This window comes from Ornithodoros turicata, chromosome 3 (assembly GCF_037126465.1).
Source record: "Ornithodoros turicata isolate Travis chromosome 3, ASM3712646v1, whole genome shotgun sequence".
Lineage (NCBI taxonomy): Eukaryota > Metazoa > Arthropoda > Arachnida > Ixodida > Argasidae > Ornithodoros > Ornithodoros turicata.
In genome coordinates, this window is record NC_088203.1 from 58,859,966 (window position 1) to 58,878,818 (window position 18,853).

General features: G+C 46.2%; 1 long non-coding RNA gene across 2 annotated transcripts in view; it reads right to left on the reverse strand.

Moving 5' to 3' along the window:
- Window positions 1–18,853, reverse strand: part of LOC135387148 (uncharacterized) — an 86,077-nt gene that overhangs the window by 60,647 nt on the left and 6,577 nt on the right. For both annotated transcript variants that reach the window (XR_010420892.1, XR_010420893.1), the window contains exon 2: window positions 1,327–1,480. This is a non-coding gene — a long non-coding RNA (uncharacterized LOC135387148). The remainder of the gene's footprint in view (window positions 1–1,326; window positions 1,481–18,853) is intronic.

The following is an 18,853-nucleotide window of genomic DNA, read 5'->3' on the forward strand; positions in this document are numbered from 1 at the left end:
TCATGTTAATATCCATAAATACATGTGCTTCTTGTGTATCTGGACCGGTTATACAAGTATTCCCTTGGGTTTTAAAATAACTATATTTGCACATGCCTACACTACAGTTTTAGTGAATTGCAACAGGCTAGCCTGCACTGCCATAACAGCGCTATGGCAAGATGATTATTTGTCATAACAGGCATGCACTTCTGCATGGTACTAAACATCCAAGATGCCATTCAAGTTCCTAGTCACTAGCAGCCTGGCCAAGTGGGTAAAACCATCTGCTCATTGGTGGTAGCCAAGGCCATGCTGAAGACTGGGAGGTGGTGGGTTCAAACCACCTACCACCAGCTGTGTTGTATGAGGTTCCCTGGGATTTCCCACAGACTTTTCAGACGAACGTCGGCACAGTTCCCCCAACGTCGGCCCAAGATTCATACCAACCCCCTGTGTCTCACCTCTTCCTGCTGTTCTCTCTCCAACCGTTCATGTCTGGACACTGCTCATACTAACCTTACTTTAGTGCTAACTTGGAATTTTGAAAAAGTATCCTGTCTTTGGCCGGACTTGTTGATGCAAGCTGCATTCAAGTGCAAGTATTCACTGTGTTGTGTAATGTGCGCCATCCGAACCGTGTGATCATAAAGGATGTGATGTTAAATCAGCCTCTGCAATTGACAAATACATGGATATTCCCAGCACTGCCTACACACACCCCAGAAATTTCTGATATGAATATACATGGCAGTAGCTAGCTAACAAGGGTGTCACATATGCCAACAGAATTCCAATGGCCCCAGGAAGCAAAACCCTGGGCAAATGCAATGACAGAGATTTGTAGGTGTGCAAAGTTCTTAAAATGTTCCTCTGTTCCCACATACTGGTACATGCTGCAACAATATGCAAAACAGCACATTGTACAACTCAACAATCAACAACGTAGAACTTTGATTAAACATGTTAAGTGCTGAACTGCTCTGTGGTATTTATTTGGTAAGAGTCCTCCATTACACCAACACAGCCAGCCACCATCAGTGATTGTTCTTCCATTTTAGCATGTTTAGCAATTTCAGCACAAGTTAGTGATGCGCTGCATAGATAAGATGTGACATGTAACTCTGCACAGCTAGCATACTCCGTAATTTCATGCACATTAGCTGCATCACGGATAGGCCGCCAGGAATCTTATTTTGTACGTGTGGCAATATTCCTGACACATAAGTCACACCTTCATATAAGTTGCAGTCTGTATGCTGGATGCTAGACACAACAGATATGTCCAAGGAACCAAGTTTAAAACATGTTTTTAACCATATAAACAAATTTCCAGAAGGTACTCACGCCTGTTTGTGTGACAGACATCGTCGCTCAGAAAGAGATAGCGTTGCACCATTCTCGCTTTTTGGCAGAGGATCGTTTAAACCAGGGGTCTCCAACATGATCAGCTATTCTTTGGCCTGAGTTGCCCTTGACCACTGAACAGAAGGAAACTACCCTGTAAAAAAATAATAAGAATGACACCACAGTTTCAGCCATTGTTTTTAAGCAGCACGCATCAGCAGTATGTGGACACTTCTTGTAAATGTTGAACATCAACAACATATGATCACTGAAACCTGGTATTCGCATGCACGTTGGTAAACTAACGCTAACTAATATGAGGCTAAGGATGAGATTGTCATTCTTTTTTTTTTCAGAGTTTATTTAGTTAGAGTCAGAGTCAGTTTAGTTAGTCAGAGTTTAGAAGCAGCGGCCTACTCTGGATGCCATCTGCAGGAAATCAGAGAGAAACAGAGAAAGGCAGAACACAAAATAAACTAAAACAGAACAGTATACACAAGGGCCATTGTATTGATTGTAATAGAATTTCTAGGAGTCATATTCAAGTAGCAAGCCCGGAACCATCCACACTCTTTCTTTCTTTTCTTTTTGTATTGCTTTTTCCAAGTCGAAACTGTAAGCAAAGGCAACAATACAGTGTGTAAGCAGTAGATAATTTCAGTGCTCCTGAACATAGTCATCATCGTTTGTGACAAAGTAAGTAAGTTGCTCTTTGTGTGTCAAGTCGAGTTTTTACAATCACAAATTTTACACACACCCTCTGGCTCCACAATAACTACACTGCTCTTGTTTTCTCAGCATATTTTTATTTGATGGCATGTCAGGGTATTTTATGGCAATTACAGCCATGTCTTTTTTGTGCGGCCCTCCAAGGTGTGGTGTAAGGTCGATGCAGCCCTCGATTCGACGAGTTTAGGCCCCTGGTTTAGACACTCTTTAAAAGCACCTTTTATATGAGTTCACTGAAACTACAGGGTGTGTGCAGAAAAACATGACCCGCATTTTTACATGTAACTCGTTGTCTACTTAGCCGAGGAACTTCCGGTGGCGCACGACGGCGTATTTATGCGTGCGAAAGCTACAAAAAAATCCTGGAAGCCATACTCAATGTAAAAAAATAAACAAAGCGCTAAAACATGGGCTTCCATGCATTAGAATAGGGCGGTCATGACAGTGCATGGTAGTGTATCTCGGTCTCATAAGAGTTATGTGCAGGCCCCGCTAGGGGCACTGCCGATGAGCATCCATGTGGGACATCGTTTCGATTTATGCACCGATAGCTCCCCTAGCGGTACTTGAACACAACTCTCCTACGTGCACCATGTTGCCCTTTCACATACACCCTGTTGCCCACCATGTTGCCCTATTCTGATGCACGGAAGCCGACGTTTTCGTTGTTCCGTTTATTTTTTAAGCTGGGTATGGCTTCCACAATTTTTCTACAGATTTCGCACGCATAAATGCGCCATCGTGCGCCACCGGAAGTTCGTTAGTTAGGTAGGCAACAAGCTATGTGCCTAAATGCGGGTCATGTTTTTCTGCACACACCCTGTACTTTCCGTGCAGATTCTACCCAATGGCAAACTTGAGCATACATCACGCAACAGGTTTGTCTGGTTGCCATGAAACTTTTATCACTGCTTTGTATCCATAATTTCCATTTGTGACTGTAGCTGTGCTGGGACCGTACCTGCTTTTCTAGCAAAATCGCTGGGATATGCACGGTACTGTGAAACATTACTAAGCTCTGAAGTGTGTAGAGGTATTATTGGGGCTAACAGGCTCTTAAGAATGAGTCAGAATGGAGAGAGGAAGGCATTCTACTGGGACCTTCAGTTTGGAGTTTTCAGGCCTCAGGGTTTAGAGTTCTCATGTTTTGGAGGCTTCAGTTTTCTGGCACAAAGATAGGAAGCTTTAGTCATCCCACTGACCATTCTATATGAAGAAGAAAGCTTCTTTTCTGTCAAGTATTGTGGGAAGCCATTCGCAGAGGGTACACTTAGTGAGATAAAAAACACTAGCGTACATGCTGCAAAGTAGCATTGAAAACTTTTTCAACAGATAACTGCAGCTTACAGGTGTGAAATTATAGTATTTTTCAAACATATTTCTTAATATTACTTCGGATATATTTTGTAAATAATAATGGGCAAAACTAAAAAGCAATCATAACTGTTTATATGACTCAATAAAGAAGTTACCCGTTACCCATTTATTATTACAACACTAAAAAAGATGTGTTGCTTGCAGACTCTTATTTTTTCTATAACCAAAGCCAGGGAGTGCTCAAGCCAACTTCATCCACCATGTGCTCAGGCACCGCCATTGATGTCCAGCAGTGAAGTTGTCGTGAGAGAATGGTGGCAGGACGACGCAAATTAATTCTATATTCGGAACAAGCAAGGGCCTGCTCAGGGTAGCAACTTTTTTAATGTTTAATTACAACCATGTACGTAAGCACAGTGAAACATTACAATGTTCGAGACAGACCATCTCGACCTGTTTCAAGTCCTCATTGAAAGATCCAAAGATGTCATCTCCTGCCCATCATTCTTTTCTTAATTGCTCGCCTCCCTGATGACCCATACCTTATGACAAATCACTGCACAAATTACCTTTCCCCAGACAGTGATTTGCCAATTTTTTACATCAATTTGCCCTAGACGTCCAACCCCCCAAAAACACCCTTCCCAAAATTGTCACACTTTTAAACACAACGGCATAAAAGCATGAACATATTTCAACCGATAGACGACTTCAGAAAATCCCAGAGTGCTTAGTGCTGCTTTGAACTGTGGGAGATTGCTAATATGAAAGAAACGTGTCGCTCAAAACTGTTTCTGAATTCTGGATTTTCTGAATTCTGAATTTTCTGAATTCTGGGATTCTCTGTCTATTTGTAGCAAGGGATAACGTCAAATGGAACACTTTCCAGAAAGCTCTGAATGGAAAACCTCATCTCTCATATTAACTTCAGCCTAGATCCCCAAACTACATCCAGAAGGGATGGATAGTTGCGCATCCACAAAACAAGGATCATTCTGACATGGTATGCCCACTAGGCAGCCAAGCTCTGACTTCACCAAACTGGTTCATTGGTCAAGTTTACTAAAAAAAGCACTAGCAAAACTGGTTCCCCCTTGAACTCTTGTGCACAATGGTCTAAACATAAAGAATTATTAGCAAATGCTTGTCCTATTGCAAAACGAAATGACTAAATGGTTAAGCTCTGAAAGAGGTGACTGGACACATTATCCTTTTAAAGGACCTGTTTAATATTGTCACAGCCCAGAAGGACCCTGAGAGACATGATCTCCAGAGCCACCATATACTTTCTGCAAGCCACATACTGTATGTACTTCAGTTCCATATATGCAAGAACATTCAGTTAGACTATTCACAATGGCATCTTACGATATTCAATTTGATTGTTTATTTTGTTGTTAAAGGGGCCGCAAACAGGTATACAAGGTGCGCATTTTCCTGTGTTATATTCTTGCAACTTAGGCAGTGAAAGGGTAGCAATAAACGCTACCCGAGAAACATCATCATGACGTTGGTAGACAGACTGAAACAAAAACAAAATCAGAATGGGAGGCCTGGGTTCCACGAATGGACATTTGTTCGCTGCCTCCTACTGAAAGAAAAGAAGGACTGCAGGTCGTGTCCCTTTCGAGTGCTATCGTAATCCTCTCAAGACCGTGGCTTTCGGTTGCGACCTTGTTCCTCTCTAACTTCCAGCGTAGTTCAACACTACCAATCTGGTGGCGCTGCCGAACACTATGATGTCATTTGTTTACAAACAGAGAGAGGTCTATTACTAGCCCTCAAAACCAAAAGGCGCTTGTATGTGGATGAAATTTTCACTGCCCTCTTTCGCTTTTTAGCTCCGCCATGCGCTCTAACTTTACGTCATTTTGATGTGGCGCTTTCCTCACCAATTACGATGAAGGGTTCCACGTATGATATTATTTCACTCGCGGAAATGGCCTAGATGAATGTGGGTCCTCTTCTATTCAAAGTCTATACCAGGGTTGCAGAGTTGGCACTCCGGAGTTGGAATGATTCCGGAATCATTCCAGATTTAGCAGAGCCCGGAATGGAATTGGAATGGAATGGCGGAAACTGTCATAGGAATGGGAATGGAATGGTCTGGGTGACCCAGTGGCAGTTTTGGTTTTAACGTGCTGGTTTCTGCCCTCGCACCCTTTGCACCGCACCTGCACACGGTCAAGAGTGAAATAACCTTGTCTTTGTGCCTTTTCCGTGCTTGGTAATGTCAACCTCCTCTAGCACTGCTGGACCATATGGACTTGCCAGTATGGTTACCGGTCCTTTTCTTTTTTTGAGGGAATTAACGGAATGGAATCGGGTTGCCAAGCCATTCCAGGAGTGGGAACTGACCATACCTTTTCATTCCGAGGAATTGAAAGGAATCGAATTATCACAAATCTCCATTCCTCAGAATGAAATTGGAACGGAATGGGAGACCCCATTCCGCAACCCTGGTCTACACAGTTACAACCTCAAAGTGGAAAAGAAATGCGTTACATATAGGTATCACACGTGCACTACGTTTTCCATGCAGTAGCATGCAGCACACCGCGAGTGCGAATGAATATCCGGTGCTACAGTTCCAGAATCTTAGGTAGGTGTGCGATGGGTCATCTTTGTCATCTTCGCATGGTTCCGACGACTGGGCTGCCGTACTTTGGTTTGAGCCACGCGCCATTGCGTCACCAGCTTACATGCCACGGTGGTTACCGTGCTGGCCATGTCACGTAGTGGCTGCGAGGTACGCAGTTTCGAATCGCGCCATATGATAGCAACGCAATTGTTGACGTTTGCGAAGCTGAAGATGTTGGAGATGACATGATGCTGAATTTCGGAACCACGGTGCGCAAAATATAGTTCCACACAAACAAGCGGAGCACTCCGTCCCACAGCTTATAATGAAGACTTAACTGGCTGGTAATTTGAAACGTCATGTTCGGAGCTCGGCCCCCGACTGGACGGCAAAAGGCTACATAGCCATGTGACATATGCGTGGTGTAGAGGGGCGCACTGGTTATACTCATCCTTGAAAGCAGTTATATGGGCCACTGAGCTGGCACGAGACGAACAAAATGTATATTTCGGTATTATGACTTGCATTCTTTCATGGGGTATCATTATTTGTGAAATGTTTGGCATCCTGTTTACGGCCCCTTTAATTTGTTTTTTTTTTTTCTTTTTCTAAGAGCCTGACTGCAGTCCACTGACAAGTGGGGATGCGTTTCGTGGGTTGCTCATTTCTACACTTGAAATGAAGCGATCAATGGAGTACTACCCAAACTACCCCGACATAGACAGAACCTACAAGTGTCTTAATATCCGTATTCAAATTCACAATGCCGACAGGAATGGAAGCACAGAGTAAACAATTGTCTGTGTCCATTACAACTCAAGGAAACAAGTAAACTGGGGCATTATCATGACAGGACTTTTCTCTCGACCTGCAAGCGATCAATTCCACACCATTCATGAAACAGTTGCTGGATGATATGGCTTTCCTACCTGATGTTCTTACCTCAGCAGGAACCGAACAGAGCATGTCTAAAATGACTGACGACCTGGACCCGTGTCACGCAGAGCCGGCATATATGACTAATCATGGGGTGATCGAACCGTTATTGAAAGACGACAATACGCAAACAGAAAGACCATATCAGACTGACCGCTCTTCTAAACAGCCCATGATAACAGCATCCAATGGCATACAAACCGGTTCGCAGCCCCGAACTGGTTCGCGAACCGGTTTAACACTTCTATTTTATATGTTCCATAACACTGCTTTTATCAGAAAATGCGTGGCTAATAGCTTACTGCTGTTGTCTGCATTGATGTTTTTAGTGGTCAAGTACTCCCTGTAGCGAGAGAAAGGAGAAATGGATGAACACTTATTTCAAATAGAGTCCATGCTAATGAAGCGGTGTAGTCCTGCTACTTTCTGTTCCTGAAAGCTGTTTTTTCAGACGCACAGTGCCAGCAAGATACACGTAAAGGTAGCCTAATAAGATGGACAGCGTTACATAGACGACAGTACTTGCTGGCACACTGCATTTGCAGCGTGAATCGATCTGAAACCGTGCTGAAGCATGTCGAAAATAAGCCTAGCAGCCTTACTCTGTCCGAGCTCACAGCGGTGTACCAGTCAATCCACAACACAAAGGCAATGTGTCACGACACAATTGCACTACCAATAAGTAGAACTGCATTTACCTTTCAAACCACGACCATGTCCGTGAGACCGGATGGGCCGTCTGCCTGACGAGATGGCTTACCTGTACACATCAATTCCCGCAAGGAGCTGTGAAGCACGTCCTGGTCTTGGCTTCCAACTAATCCACATTGCACAAAGGATTGCTTGATGAGATCGTGGGATACCGTATCCCATGCTTCCGTTACCCATTGCACGACGGTCAGGTAGGAAGCGCTTCGTCGCTTCCCAGTTTTCGTGAACTCCGCGGCCCCATTGCACAGCCAACCTTCCCAACGTTTTCTCATGGCCGCCTTGAACGGCTTGTTCCACACGACGTCCGCCGGCTGGAGAAGAGGTGTCAGGCCTCCTGGAATGACTGACAGTGACGTATTGTAGTGCTGTTTGAAGCTTGTCTTTGTGGTATTCTTCAGATGCGCTGGCGCACTATCCATCACGAGGACAGTCTTGGGCTTAAAAAAGGCTCCCGGACGTGCACCCCAAACTTTCTGTTTGTAAGTGTTCATAAGTTCTGCTGTCATGCTGCCCTTCATAGCAATAGTCACCACAACTTCCTTTGGGAACTCACATTTTGGGACGTTCTTGAGCCCTTTAAAAATTATCATAGGCTTTAGCTTCTGCCATCGCACTCAGGACAACGGTGTATCTCAGCTTCTCTTTTCCGGTAGTTTTACATCTCACTTGCTTGACTCCCTTGAAATCGAATGTCCTGTTCTGTGGCAGATCGAACCAAAGAGGAGTCTCGTCCATGTTCTCTATGCACGATGGTGGTAAACCACCAACAACACTGTTGTTGAAGTAAAAAAAGCTGCGGCACAACAGACTTGCGTTTTCCGGAACTTTCTGGCCTACGCTTGTGACCGTCCTGCACACAACGTCGTATCGGGTCAAGAAGCGGTCCAGCCACCCGTTTGATGCTTGGAAGTCCTGGGACTGACCATCGCCGTTCTCGAGTATTTCTTGGGCGCGGGACTTTATCGTGCAAGTAGAAACTGGAAAGCCGTTCTTACGTTGGAGTGTTATCCATGCTGAAAGTTCCTGCTCCATATCAGGAAACTTGGCCCGTTTCTTCTTCCCTTCCTCACTTGAAGGAACGTTTCTTCACTTTCGAATGCAGATGTCACTAAGTGAGGTGCATGAGCGAAGTTGGTCCTTGCTTTTCATCCAGTCTTGGATGCACTGACGAGGAATTCCATGGGCCCTTGCCGTAGCGCTGATATTCCCGTTGAGCTCTTCCAGTGTCTTGAGGACGTCCAACTTAAAGGCAATGGAATAACTGCGGCTGCGGGAACGGCCACGGTGCCGTTCTCGTGCCGCCCCGTTGTTTCCTGGCTCTTCCATGTCCCGTTGACCAATGCCAGAGGTGTCTGCTGCGTCCATCTCCGTCAAATTTGACGAGAACACTACCGAACTGCTACACTGCTTCCCAGCGCCGTTTAGGGATAAACTGACCTCCCCATTCTTTTAGATCACCCTGATGACCTCATGAGAAAGGAGTGTGTGCCTGTATTAGTCACAGGCAGCTTCCACTCTGGCTAATCCCTTTTGTGTGTGTGCCCTTGCTTGACGGCATTATATTATTCACGGAAAACGCTATTTTGTCCGGTTTGATCCCAAAATGGAAGGTAGTCTGGGTTTTTACATGCTCCTCGCCACGAAAAAAGATGACCCGGATTTTCCGGCATGCCGCATAATACGGGGTTTAGCGGCATGCTGGCCTCCCCCGGTCTTTCCCGGCATGCCGGTTGATGCGGGGGAATACGGTACCAATGTGTCTTCGTTTGGGGATTGAGAGGAACTCTTATGCTGACTTCTTTTATGTCCAAAGCGTTTTGTTGCGAACCGGTTTATTTTTATATACCGTGTTTATTCATCGTGTTCAATAGTGTCATGAAAATTTCCGTTTTGGTTCGGTTCGACACCCTGGTCTTAATTCTTCAGAACACTACTTGTCTAACCTCAGCCTGTTTCTCTTGGCTGCATCCCAACATTATGATGTGAAGATCTTCCTGAATTTCACTAACACCCGCAAGCTAAGTGCAGTCGAATATTCGGGAATATGACTTGCTTTATTCTGTGCATTTCTCACTGTTTGTTTGTGAGGCATAGACATATTAGAAACATACATAGAAATTCACCGAACTGGTAGAAAAGTACGAAGGGAGTTGCCTTAGGACAGACGCCGCCGATATTTCGAACAGGGAATTATTGTTCTTGTTCTTCACCCAGAAGAACAGTCTCTGTTCCAAATATCCGTGGCTCCTGTCCTGAGGCAACTCCCTTCGTACACTGCATAATATGGGTCACAGGCCTAGTTTCCATCATACAACCAGTAGCAAAACTAGTGTGAGCATGTTGATAGCACATTCCAAACTGTGTTTTGGAACTTTATCGTTTGGAGCAGATAAACAAGTTCTAAATAAAGCAGTCAGTTCCTTTGAAACGAAAATATGAAAATATATCTGAGATTCAATGAGATATCGCAGTCACTGCACTCCAAACGTACTGTCAAATTTGCTTAAAGGTGTTTGTGTTGCAAGTGAAGCATTGCTGTCAAGATAGAACTACATTAGCGTAGAGTTTGCTGAATGCACTCTAGTTATTTTCTCATGTTAAGTGGGTTACACTGTACGGGATGTGAACAACACAAAATGCAGAAATAACAATAATATTCAGGAGTCTGTGAATGTCAACATGCTTATTAATGCTCTTTGCGCCCTTGCTTGGTGGTGGAAGATAGGCGATTAGTTTTAAGCATTTCATTGGTTACAGCGTTTGACATGTTTAGGGAAAAGTTATTTTTTTCCCACCCTGGAAATGCCTCATTACGGAGGAGGCAATCTCACACAGGTAGACTCTACCTGAGGAACATGTGTTCCTGTTAAAAGCGTATTAACGTAACTTTTCATTTTGTCAAATGCTTTGTAAGAGAAGCCATCATGTGGTTGCAAGAATGAAAGCAGGGGTAGGCAACAACAGAAACTCCTTAGCATTCCTGCGACACCGAAGCTTTGATGCGGTATGCCAACACGCTGTCTATTCTTCCTGGAGGTGCTGGCCCTGGCGAAAGCATGAGCAAACATTATGCCATTAGTCTCATCTTTTTACCACCTGGTAGCTACTTATTGATGGCTCGATGAGTGGTTGCTTGTGATGGCACCTGCGTGACTTGACCACAGGGAGAACTGACCAATCTGTCGACAGTAGGTGGACGGGAAAGTTTGAGGCCGAGATTCGCGCGTATCTCGAATAAAACACTGGGATTGCGAAAAAACAGTCTCGTGTTCTGAAGAGGGAAATTATTAAATGTGCATGTGGGCTATATGTATTAAATTACATCTTAAATGCGCAAAATGTCAAGCTCAAGATGATAGTGAAATAACATATCTTGGCTCTATGCAGCCATATAGTACTTCATGCTGGCTATGTGAGGGAACATAAATATTGCACTGTCTTTAGACACATTCGGCAACAAGATGCATACCGTATGGTGTTGTCTAGATAAGGGTACGGTAGTGGAAAAGTAGCTGCATAGTACTTGTGTTACTGTTATTTGGTAGCAGTAGTGGTATCGTGTTACGTTTTCAGATTGATAGTGATGCTAGTATTGTGCTACCTTTTTGTGGAGTAGCAGGAAGCAGTATTCCGTTATTTCGTTCTGGTATCGGGTACAACGCTCATTACCACTGTGATGTTCCCGGCAGGAAGGAGGAGGCACCAGCCAAGCAGGTCCCAAACCAACAACAACCTTTATTTCAAAATCCACTGTTTATATAGCTTATGTCAAACACGCCGCCTTGCGGCATGAACTAAACAAGATAACACAAACGTGTATAAGATAACCAGATAAGGAACGAGGAAAGCAGATGCGTGATAATAAAGATAACCTACGACACAACATCTCTTCCCCCCTTAACGTAACTGTTAGTATTTGTTAAACAAGTTAATTTAGTTAGAACCACAGAATGCAACCATAGACCGTCCCAACATTCCACACATTTTCAAAATTCCTACTTCTAATCCAAAACATAATCACGGAGATACGCTGGGGGTCGTCGCACTCTCCGAGGTCGACTTGTGTGCTGTCCCTCGGGTACAGTTCCCTGCACATTTGCATCCTCATCCCCCTCCTCAGTAGAAGTAGCTGGAGGCCCTGGCTCTGGGGTCTGGACATCACTCCCCGTGTCTATGTTGGTTGGTCCTTCAGGTTCTTGAGCTGCTTGCACATCACCACACAATACATCTTGCACCCCACTGTAGATGGCAGGCGACAACAGCTCTGACGAACAGGCTGTATCCGTAGAGACAGGCCGAGAGTATAGTGCTAACTTTGATGCATTCCACACCCGACGATCCTGAAGCAGAAACGAGTTTTTCCCGCATTTCTTCAATACCTTCAATGGCCTTGAAAACCGAGGCATTGCCTTGCCTTTTTCCTTCAATTTTATGCGAACGAAATCCCCGGGATTAACCTGTGGTGACTTTGCACCTCGACGCGCGTCCGTGTATCTTTTCATATACTCTTGTCGGTCGCTCACCTTCCGACGTAGATCAACTCCGGGAGGGGTTGAAGGCACTGCTATGCCAACCACGTGCAACTTCGTCCGAGGCATTCGGCCGTGCAAGAGCACTGCTGGAGCACATCCCGTTGTAGCATGCGGCGTGCACCGAAATGCCAGCAGACCCTGCTGTACTACCTCCGTCACTGGCTTCCCTTGCAAAACTGCAAGCTGCACTTGATCTTTCAGAACACGATTAAACCGTTCTATCAATCCATTTGCCTGCGGATAATACACAGACGAAAATAAGTGCTTAATACCCTGATTCTTCAGGAATTCCTCGAATACTGCTGACGTAAATTGAGGTCCGTGGTCCGAGACTAATTCGTTAGGCAGCCCCTCACGGCAAAACACACGCTGAAGAAACCCAATGACCACCTGCGCTGTTACAGTTCCAACAAAAGCAACCTCAGGCCATCGGCTAAAATAGTCCATCAGCGAGATGGCAAATCTGCACCCTTGTGGAGCACACTGAAATGGCCCGACGATATCAATCGCCAACTTCTGCCATGGTCCTTCAGGTAATGGTACTGGTTGTAGTGGTGCCGGTGACACTCTTGCAGACTTATCTGCTGCTTGGCAAACTGCACAACTCTTTACATATTCTTCAACTTCTCGATCCATGCTGGTCCACCAATATACCTGCCTAATTCGTTGTTTGGTCCTTACCATCCCTTGGTGAGCCTGATGAGCTTGGGAAATGATCCTTCTCGACAACTGTTTTGGAACCACTAGTCTTTCACCCCTGTACACAAGACCATCAACTACGGACAGTTCCTCCCGTACCTGATAGAACGGTTCTTCCTCTGTAGACACACTCCGCTTCACTGGCCAAGACGTCCTGATGTATGTGATAACTTTCTTCAACAGGTCATCCTGCTCCGTTGCTCGCTGTACTTCTGCCTTTGTCAGACAGGTAGTTACCCATGAAACTACCTCCTCATCGAATTTTGTTTCCTCGCTGTTGGACAGAGGCAGCCTAGACAGGGCATCGGCTATGACGTTTTCATAGCCCTTCTTATGTTCGACCGTGTAGTGGTAATTCAGGAGTCTGGCTGTCCAGCGCACAATCCGCAGAGGTCGATGTCCCTGCCCTCGGGTTGACAGAAGAGTGACCAGCGCGCGATGATCAGTCCTAAGTGTAAAGTGTCTCCCCCAGAGGTAAACATGCCATCGCTCACAAGCCCAGATGCAAGCGAGCGCTTCTCGCTCACCTGTCGAATAGTTCCGTTCTGCAGTGGACAAGGTCCTCGATGCAAAAGCTACTGTGTGCAGGCTCTTCTCGTCTCGCTGCTGCAACACCGCTCCAACACCACAGCTAGAGGCGTCCGTTGTTACAATAACTGGCAACTTAGGGTCGAAAGGACGCAGTACCCCTGCTGCTCCTAGAAGCTGTTTGACTCTCCTGAAGGCTTCGTCCGCTTCCTTATTCCACTCAAACGACGCACCTTTACGTAGAAGTCTACGCAGGGGTTCCACCACATGCGCGTAGCGAGGTACGAAGCGGGCATAATAACCAGTAAGTCCTATGAATGCACGGAGTCCTTCTTGATTTTTGGGCGCTGGGGCTTGCATGACAGCATCAATTTTCGATTGCAGAGGCCGAATTCCACCGGAAGACAACTGGTGCCCGAGGAACTGAATTTCCTGCCTGTCGAATACACACTTCCTGTTAAGGGTTAGTCCAGCCTCCGCTATTTTCTTCAAGACCCTTCGCAAATTTCTCCGGTATTCTTCCCGATCACTGCCGAACACCACAACATCGTCCAAGTACACAACGACTCCTTGGCAGTCTCGAAGAAGCTGCAACATCAGTTTCTGGAACACCGATGGTGCCGACGCTAGTCCAAAACACACACGCCGAAACCGGAACAGTCCCTCATGTGTGATAAATGTTGTCAGCGCACGACTTTCCTGACTCAGATCAACTTGATAATATGCTGACGCCAAATCCAATTTTGCAAAATACAGTCGACCCCCGTTTATCCGGACTTCATTTATCCGGATCCCGCGGTATCCGGACAAAAGGCACGGGAACAGATTTTCCTCCATGTATTTTGTTCTCGTTTATCCGGACTTCAGCTTCCGGACTCGGACAAGAATTCCAGGGAACGAAAGTCGAAAATTCTTGTAATCCAGCTTCAGTTATCCGGACTACCGTGAGTAAGAGGAGAGCTGACCCCACTTCGTCACCCTTTTCGCTGTTTTGGGGTTATTCCCGTCACACGTCAGGGACCTACATTCCTCCGTAGGGGAGACAACCGTGCACGATGACCCCCTTTTCTATTTGTGTGCGTCACGTTGACCAGTCGAGTCATTTGGAAATATCTCGAGCAACTGTCCGGTTCTAGAGGGGAAAACTCCAACCCGAGGGCCTGCTGCTTACGGCCCGTTGAGCTGGGATTCCTGATGCAGAAACTCACTGCGACTGCCGTAGATGATGCTGCGGTTTCTGACTACGTTGACGTCGATAAGGATGATGACGTGTGTGCAGCTGTGACTGATGACGGTGTGATTGCTGCTGTTGTCTCCGATCATGTGCAGCTAGACGGTGCCGATGACGCCAGTGAGAAACAAGGCTCGGACATTGACACCTTGCCACCGCACTGACATTCTTCGAGCAGCGCAACAGCGTGGCTCAACTCTATGCAATTAGCAAAAGTTTGCAGGAATCGAGTGCCTACACTACTATGTAACAGCTGTCATTTACGAGATTTCTGTGTTTTAATTAAACCTTGCTCTGTAGGACGTCTCTATTCGGTCGTTTCATTTATCCGGATGCCCCGGTATCCGGACGATTTCGCCGGGAACGGCATCGTCCGGATAAACGGGGGTCGACTGTAGTTCGCTCCTGATAAAGAATTCAGCAATTCCTCCACTGTAGGCAACGGGTACGCATCAGCTACTATCGCTTTGTTGGGCTCCCTCAGATCGACACAAAGTCGAATGTTACCGTCCGGCTTCTGAACCACCACAATTGGTGACACCCACGGCGATGCATCAACCCTTTCAATGATGCCTTCACTTTCGAGCTTATTCAGTTCTTTGGACACCCTGTCTCTCAACGCCAGCGGTAGCCGACGCAACTTCTGTGCTACAGGCTTGACATCAGCCTTCACATGCACTTTATGCATAAATCCTTTTGCAAAACCAATGCGTTTCTCAAACAACTGTCCGAACTCTCTTCTTAGATCTGTCGGCAAGACACTCTCATTAGTCCCATCGATACTCAAACACTGCAACGACTTGCCCTCAATGCATATGTTCAACACCCGGACGGCATCACGTCCCAGCAAGGTTGTTCCCCTTGGTACAACATAGAACAAAATCGTCCCCACTTTGTCCTTGAACACAACCTTAGCTTCGAAGCAGCCCGTAACAGATATCTTCTGATTACTGTAATTCACCAGCTTGCGCGGCGGTGGTGCTAACCGGTACTTCCGCTCGAAATTGACCTTGTACACATCTTGACGCATTAACGAAGCCGCTGACCCAGTGTCGACAGTTAATCTCATGGAGACATCTTCCACAGTAACTTCGGCATACACCTCATTCGCATGTCCGTCCCCAATTCTTAATACAGCGATATCCTCGTCGTTTGACTGAATTGCGTTAATAGTCTTTGAATTTCGGCAGACCTTGATAAGATGTCCAATCTTTCCACATCCTCTGCATTTCTTATCTATGGCTCTACAATTTCCGTCATTGGCGAAATGACCAATTTTTCCACAACGATAACATGCCAATTGCTTACCGGCACGTTGTAATGTTGGTTTAGGACCCCCCGTTGGTTGTCGGTCTGCGCCCTTGGCTTCCTTTTGCGGCCATTTCCCTTTCCTTCTCTCCTGCTGCCGGTACTTGTCAACTTTTTGTACTTCACCAGACTGCTGAAACTCTTTGGCGGCCTTTATGCTCTCTTCGTACGTAGTTGCCAACGTCACCGCAGCACTCAGTGATAACCGTCCGCCTTCTATAAGTAGTCGCTCCCGTAGTCCCGGGACCACAGTGCCTTCCAGTAATTGGTCCCTGACGGCATCATCTTCAAATGTCCCATACTGACATTTCGCTGCGTGGCATCTTAGTTCTCCGACGAACGCTTGCGTTGACTCTCCAGGCTGCTGTCGTCTCGCACGAAACCGGTGGCGAAGAACGGCTACGTTCGGCGCACTTCCAAACCTCTTGTCCAGGATCTGCAACGCTTGTTCCAACACTTCACTCTGCTTGCTCTCGTCCTTGCCACCATCTTTCCCGTCTCCCTCGCCCTCTTTCATGACAACAGTCGCCGTCTCCAAAGCCTGAAAGATCCGTTGCCCTTCTGCACCCAAACAGTGCAACAACACCGCCTTCTTCCTCGGGCCCGTGAACGTAGTGTCGGTAATGGCAGCCAAGTAGTTCAAAAACATGCTGCGCCACTGCTCCCATGGCAACTCTGGGTCCCCCGGCAATGGAAGAAACGGCGCCGGCGGCTGAAGACCAAAGAAGCTCATCCTGTGGCCGTGGCTCGTGGTTCGTACAGCACTTAAGCCCTCGTCGCCATTTTGTGATGTTCCCGGCAGGAAGGAGGAGGCACCAGCCAAGCAGGTCCCAAACCAACAACAACCTTTATTTCAAAATCCACTGTTTATATAGCTTATGTCAAACACGCCGCCTTGCGGCATGAACTAAACAAGATAACACAAACGTGTATAAGATAACCAGATAAGGAACGAGGAAAGCAGATGCGTGATAATAAAGATAACCTACGACACAACAACCACTCTTGCTTGTCTGCCCAACACAGCAGCACACCACGTATCCACTAAACCTTACGTGCCTTCTACAAACTAGGAACATACGAAGAATGATTCAGGTACTTCAGGATATCCACTAACATAACAACAAGCAGATTGTGCAGTCTGTTGAGGGTCGTTGATGCATTTAGTATATGGCCATTTGAACTACTACTGCTGCACCAACTGGGCTCAAGGATGATGATCAAAGAAGAGAAAACTCGTTCACTGGACTAATTCATTAGTTGGACCCTGCTTGTTCCGTCATGCTTCTTGCTCATTTTGTGGTTGCATTTGTCCTGTTTTTCTAGTTTATTTTCTATTCACATGCTCTGGAGTAGCCAGCCCTTTTGGCAGGACTCACACCTCCATATTTTTCAGTCTTCAATCAATCAGTCAATATAAAAAGTACTTAAGCTAGATACTGTTGAATGTCCCAAAGAAGACGACAGCCTGTTACGACATCGCTCGAGTCACCATTCTTGGTCACTACTGCACGACTATAGCTTGCTCATTCCTTCACTTGCTCTTTGTGAATAAACATCATGTCATCATCCCTGACTGCTGTCCTATCTTCCACAAGCTGGTGCCATGACCAGGATATATACACAGCGAACGAAGATGGAAGGCTACGGTACAACTACGGGGTGACAGAGGAACGGATATCGCACGACGATGGACAAAGCTCAGCTGATCAAGAAGCGAAAGGGTCTGCATTCTCAAGTGACCAATATATTGACTGACATTGAACGACGCATCATCGATGAGTCAGTACCTCTGGGTGAGCTTGAAGAACGCATGGAACGTCTGAAAAGCCTTACCGATACACTCACGACCATTGACAGTTCACTTGAGCCCCTTTTTACCGAAGACGAATTCGAGACAGGAATATACCAGGCAGCTCGAATATACCAACAGCATCGGCACTCTTACTTTTAATGTGAAGGCGTTCTTATCTGCCAGGCACAGCGACTCTGCAACTCACAGGGCTCAGCCTCCGGACACTTCATCGCCGCCAACAGCTACTAACGCTCGAGGACGAGGGATTCGACTCCCTAAACTGGACCTGTTGAAGTTTGACAGAAAACGATATCTTTGGCCAGCCTTCTGGACTCGGTTTCAGTCCACTGTTCATAGTAACAATCATTTCTCTTCAGCTGGCAAGATGAACTACCTCATGACTGCGCTACAAGATGAAGCGACTAATGCGGTACAAGGCCCACAGTTGACTGCCGTGACATATGAGACGGCAATTTCAATCCTGCGTGATTGTTTCGAAAATGAAACCGTCTTAATTCAAGAACACTTGAAGAGCCTCGCAGACACTGAGCCTGTACGTTCCAGTCGTCAAGTGCCTTTGCTCCGACGACTCTACAACTCTGTGCAAGCACTCATCCGAGGCTTAGAATGCCTAATCACATCTACGGAGTCCTACTGTTTCATGTTATATCCAATTCTGCTTCGGGCCATACCGGCAGATATGACTCTGCAGTTTAATAGTGTGCTTGCAAAAAAGGGGTCGACATCCGCATCCACCGGACTGCCATTTCATCATGAAGGATTACAGTCACTGCTGATTTTCTTGGGCAACGGAATCGAGTACCGCGACGAGTTAAGTACCCGATTCAAGCAGAGCACATTCAATGATCGTCCCAGGTCACAGCTCTCCCAGGTTGCAAAGACTGCAAGCAGTTTTCCGGTCACAACATTGCAGAGCACAGCAAGGCCTTCAAAGGGAAGTAAGTGCGTATCCTGCAACGCACCGGAACACAAAACATCAGAATGTTCAAGTCCAAGGCTGCTTGATGAGAAGAAGAAATTACTGGTGGCGCAACGTCAGTGTTTTCGGTGCACTGAGCCAAATCACTCAGTGAAACAGTGCCGGGGTTCCCTGAAGTGTAGATCTTGCTCCGGACGTCATGCATCCAGTATATGTGACC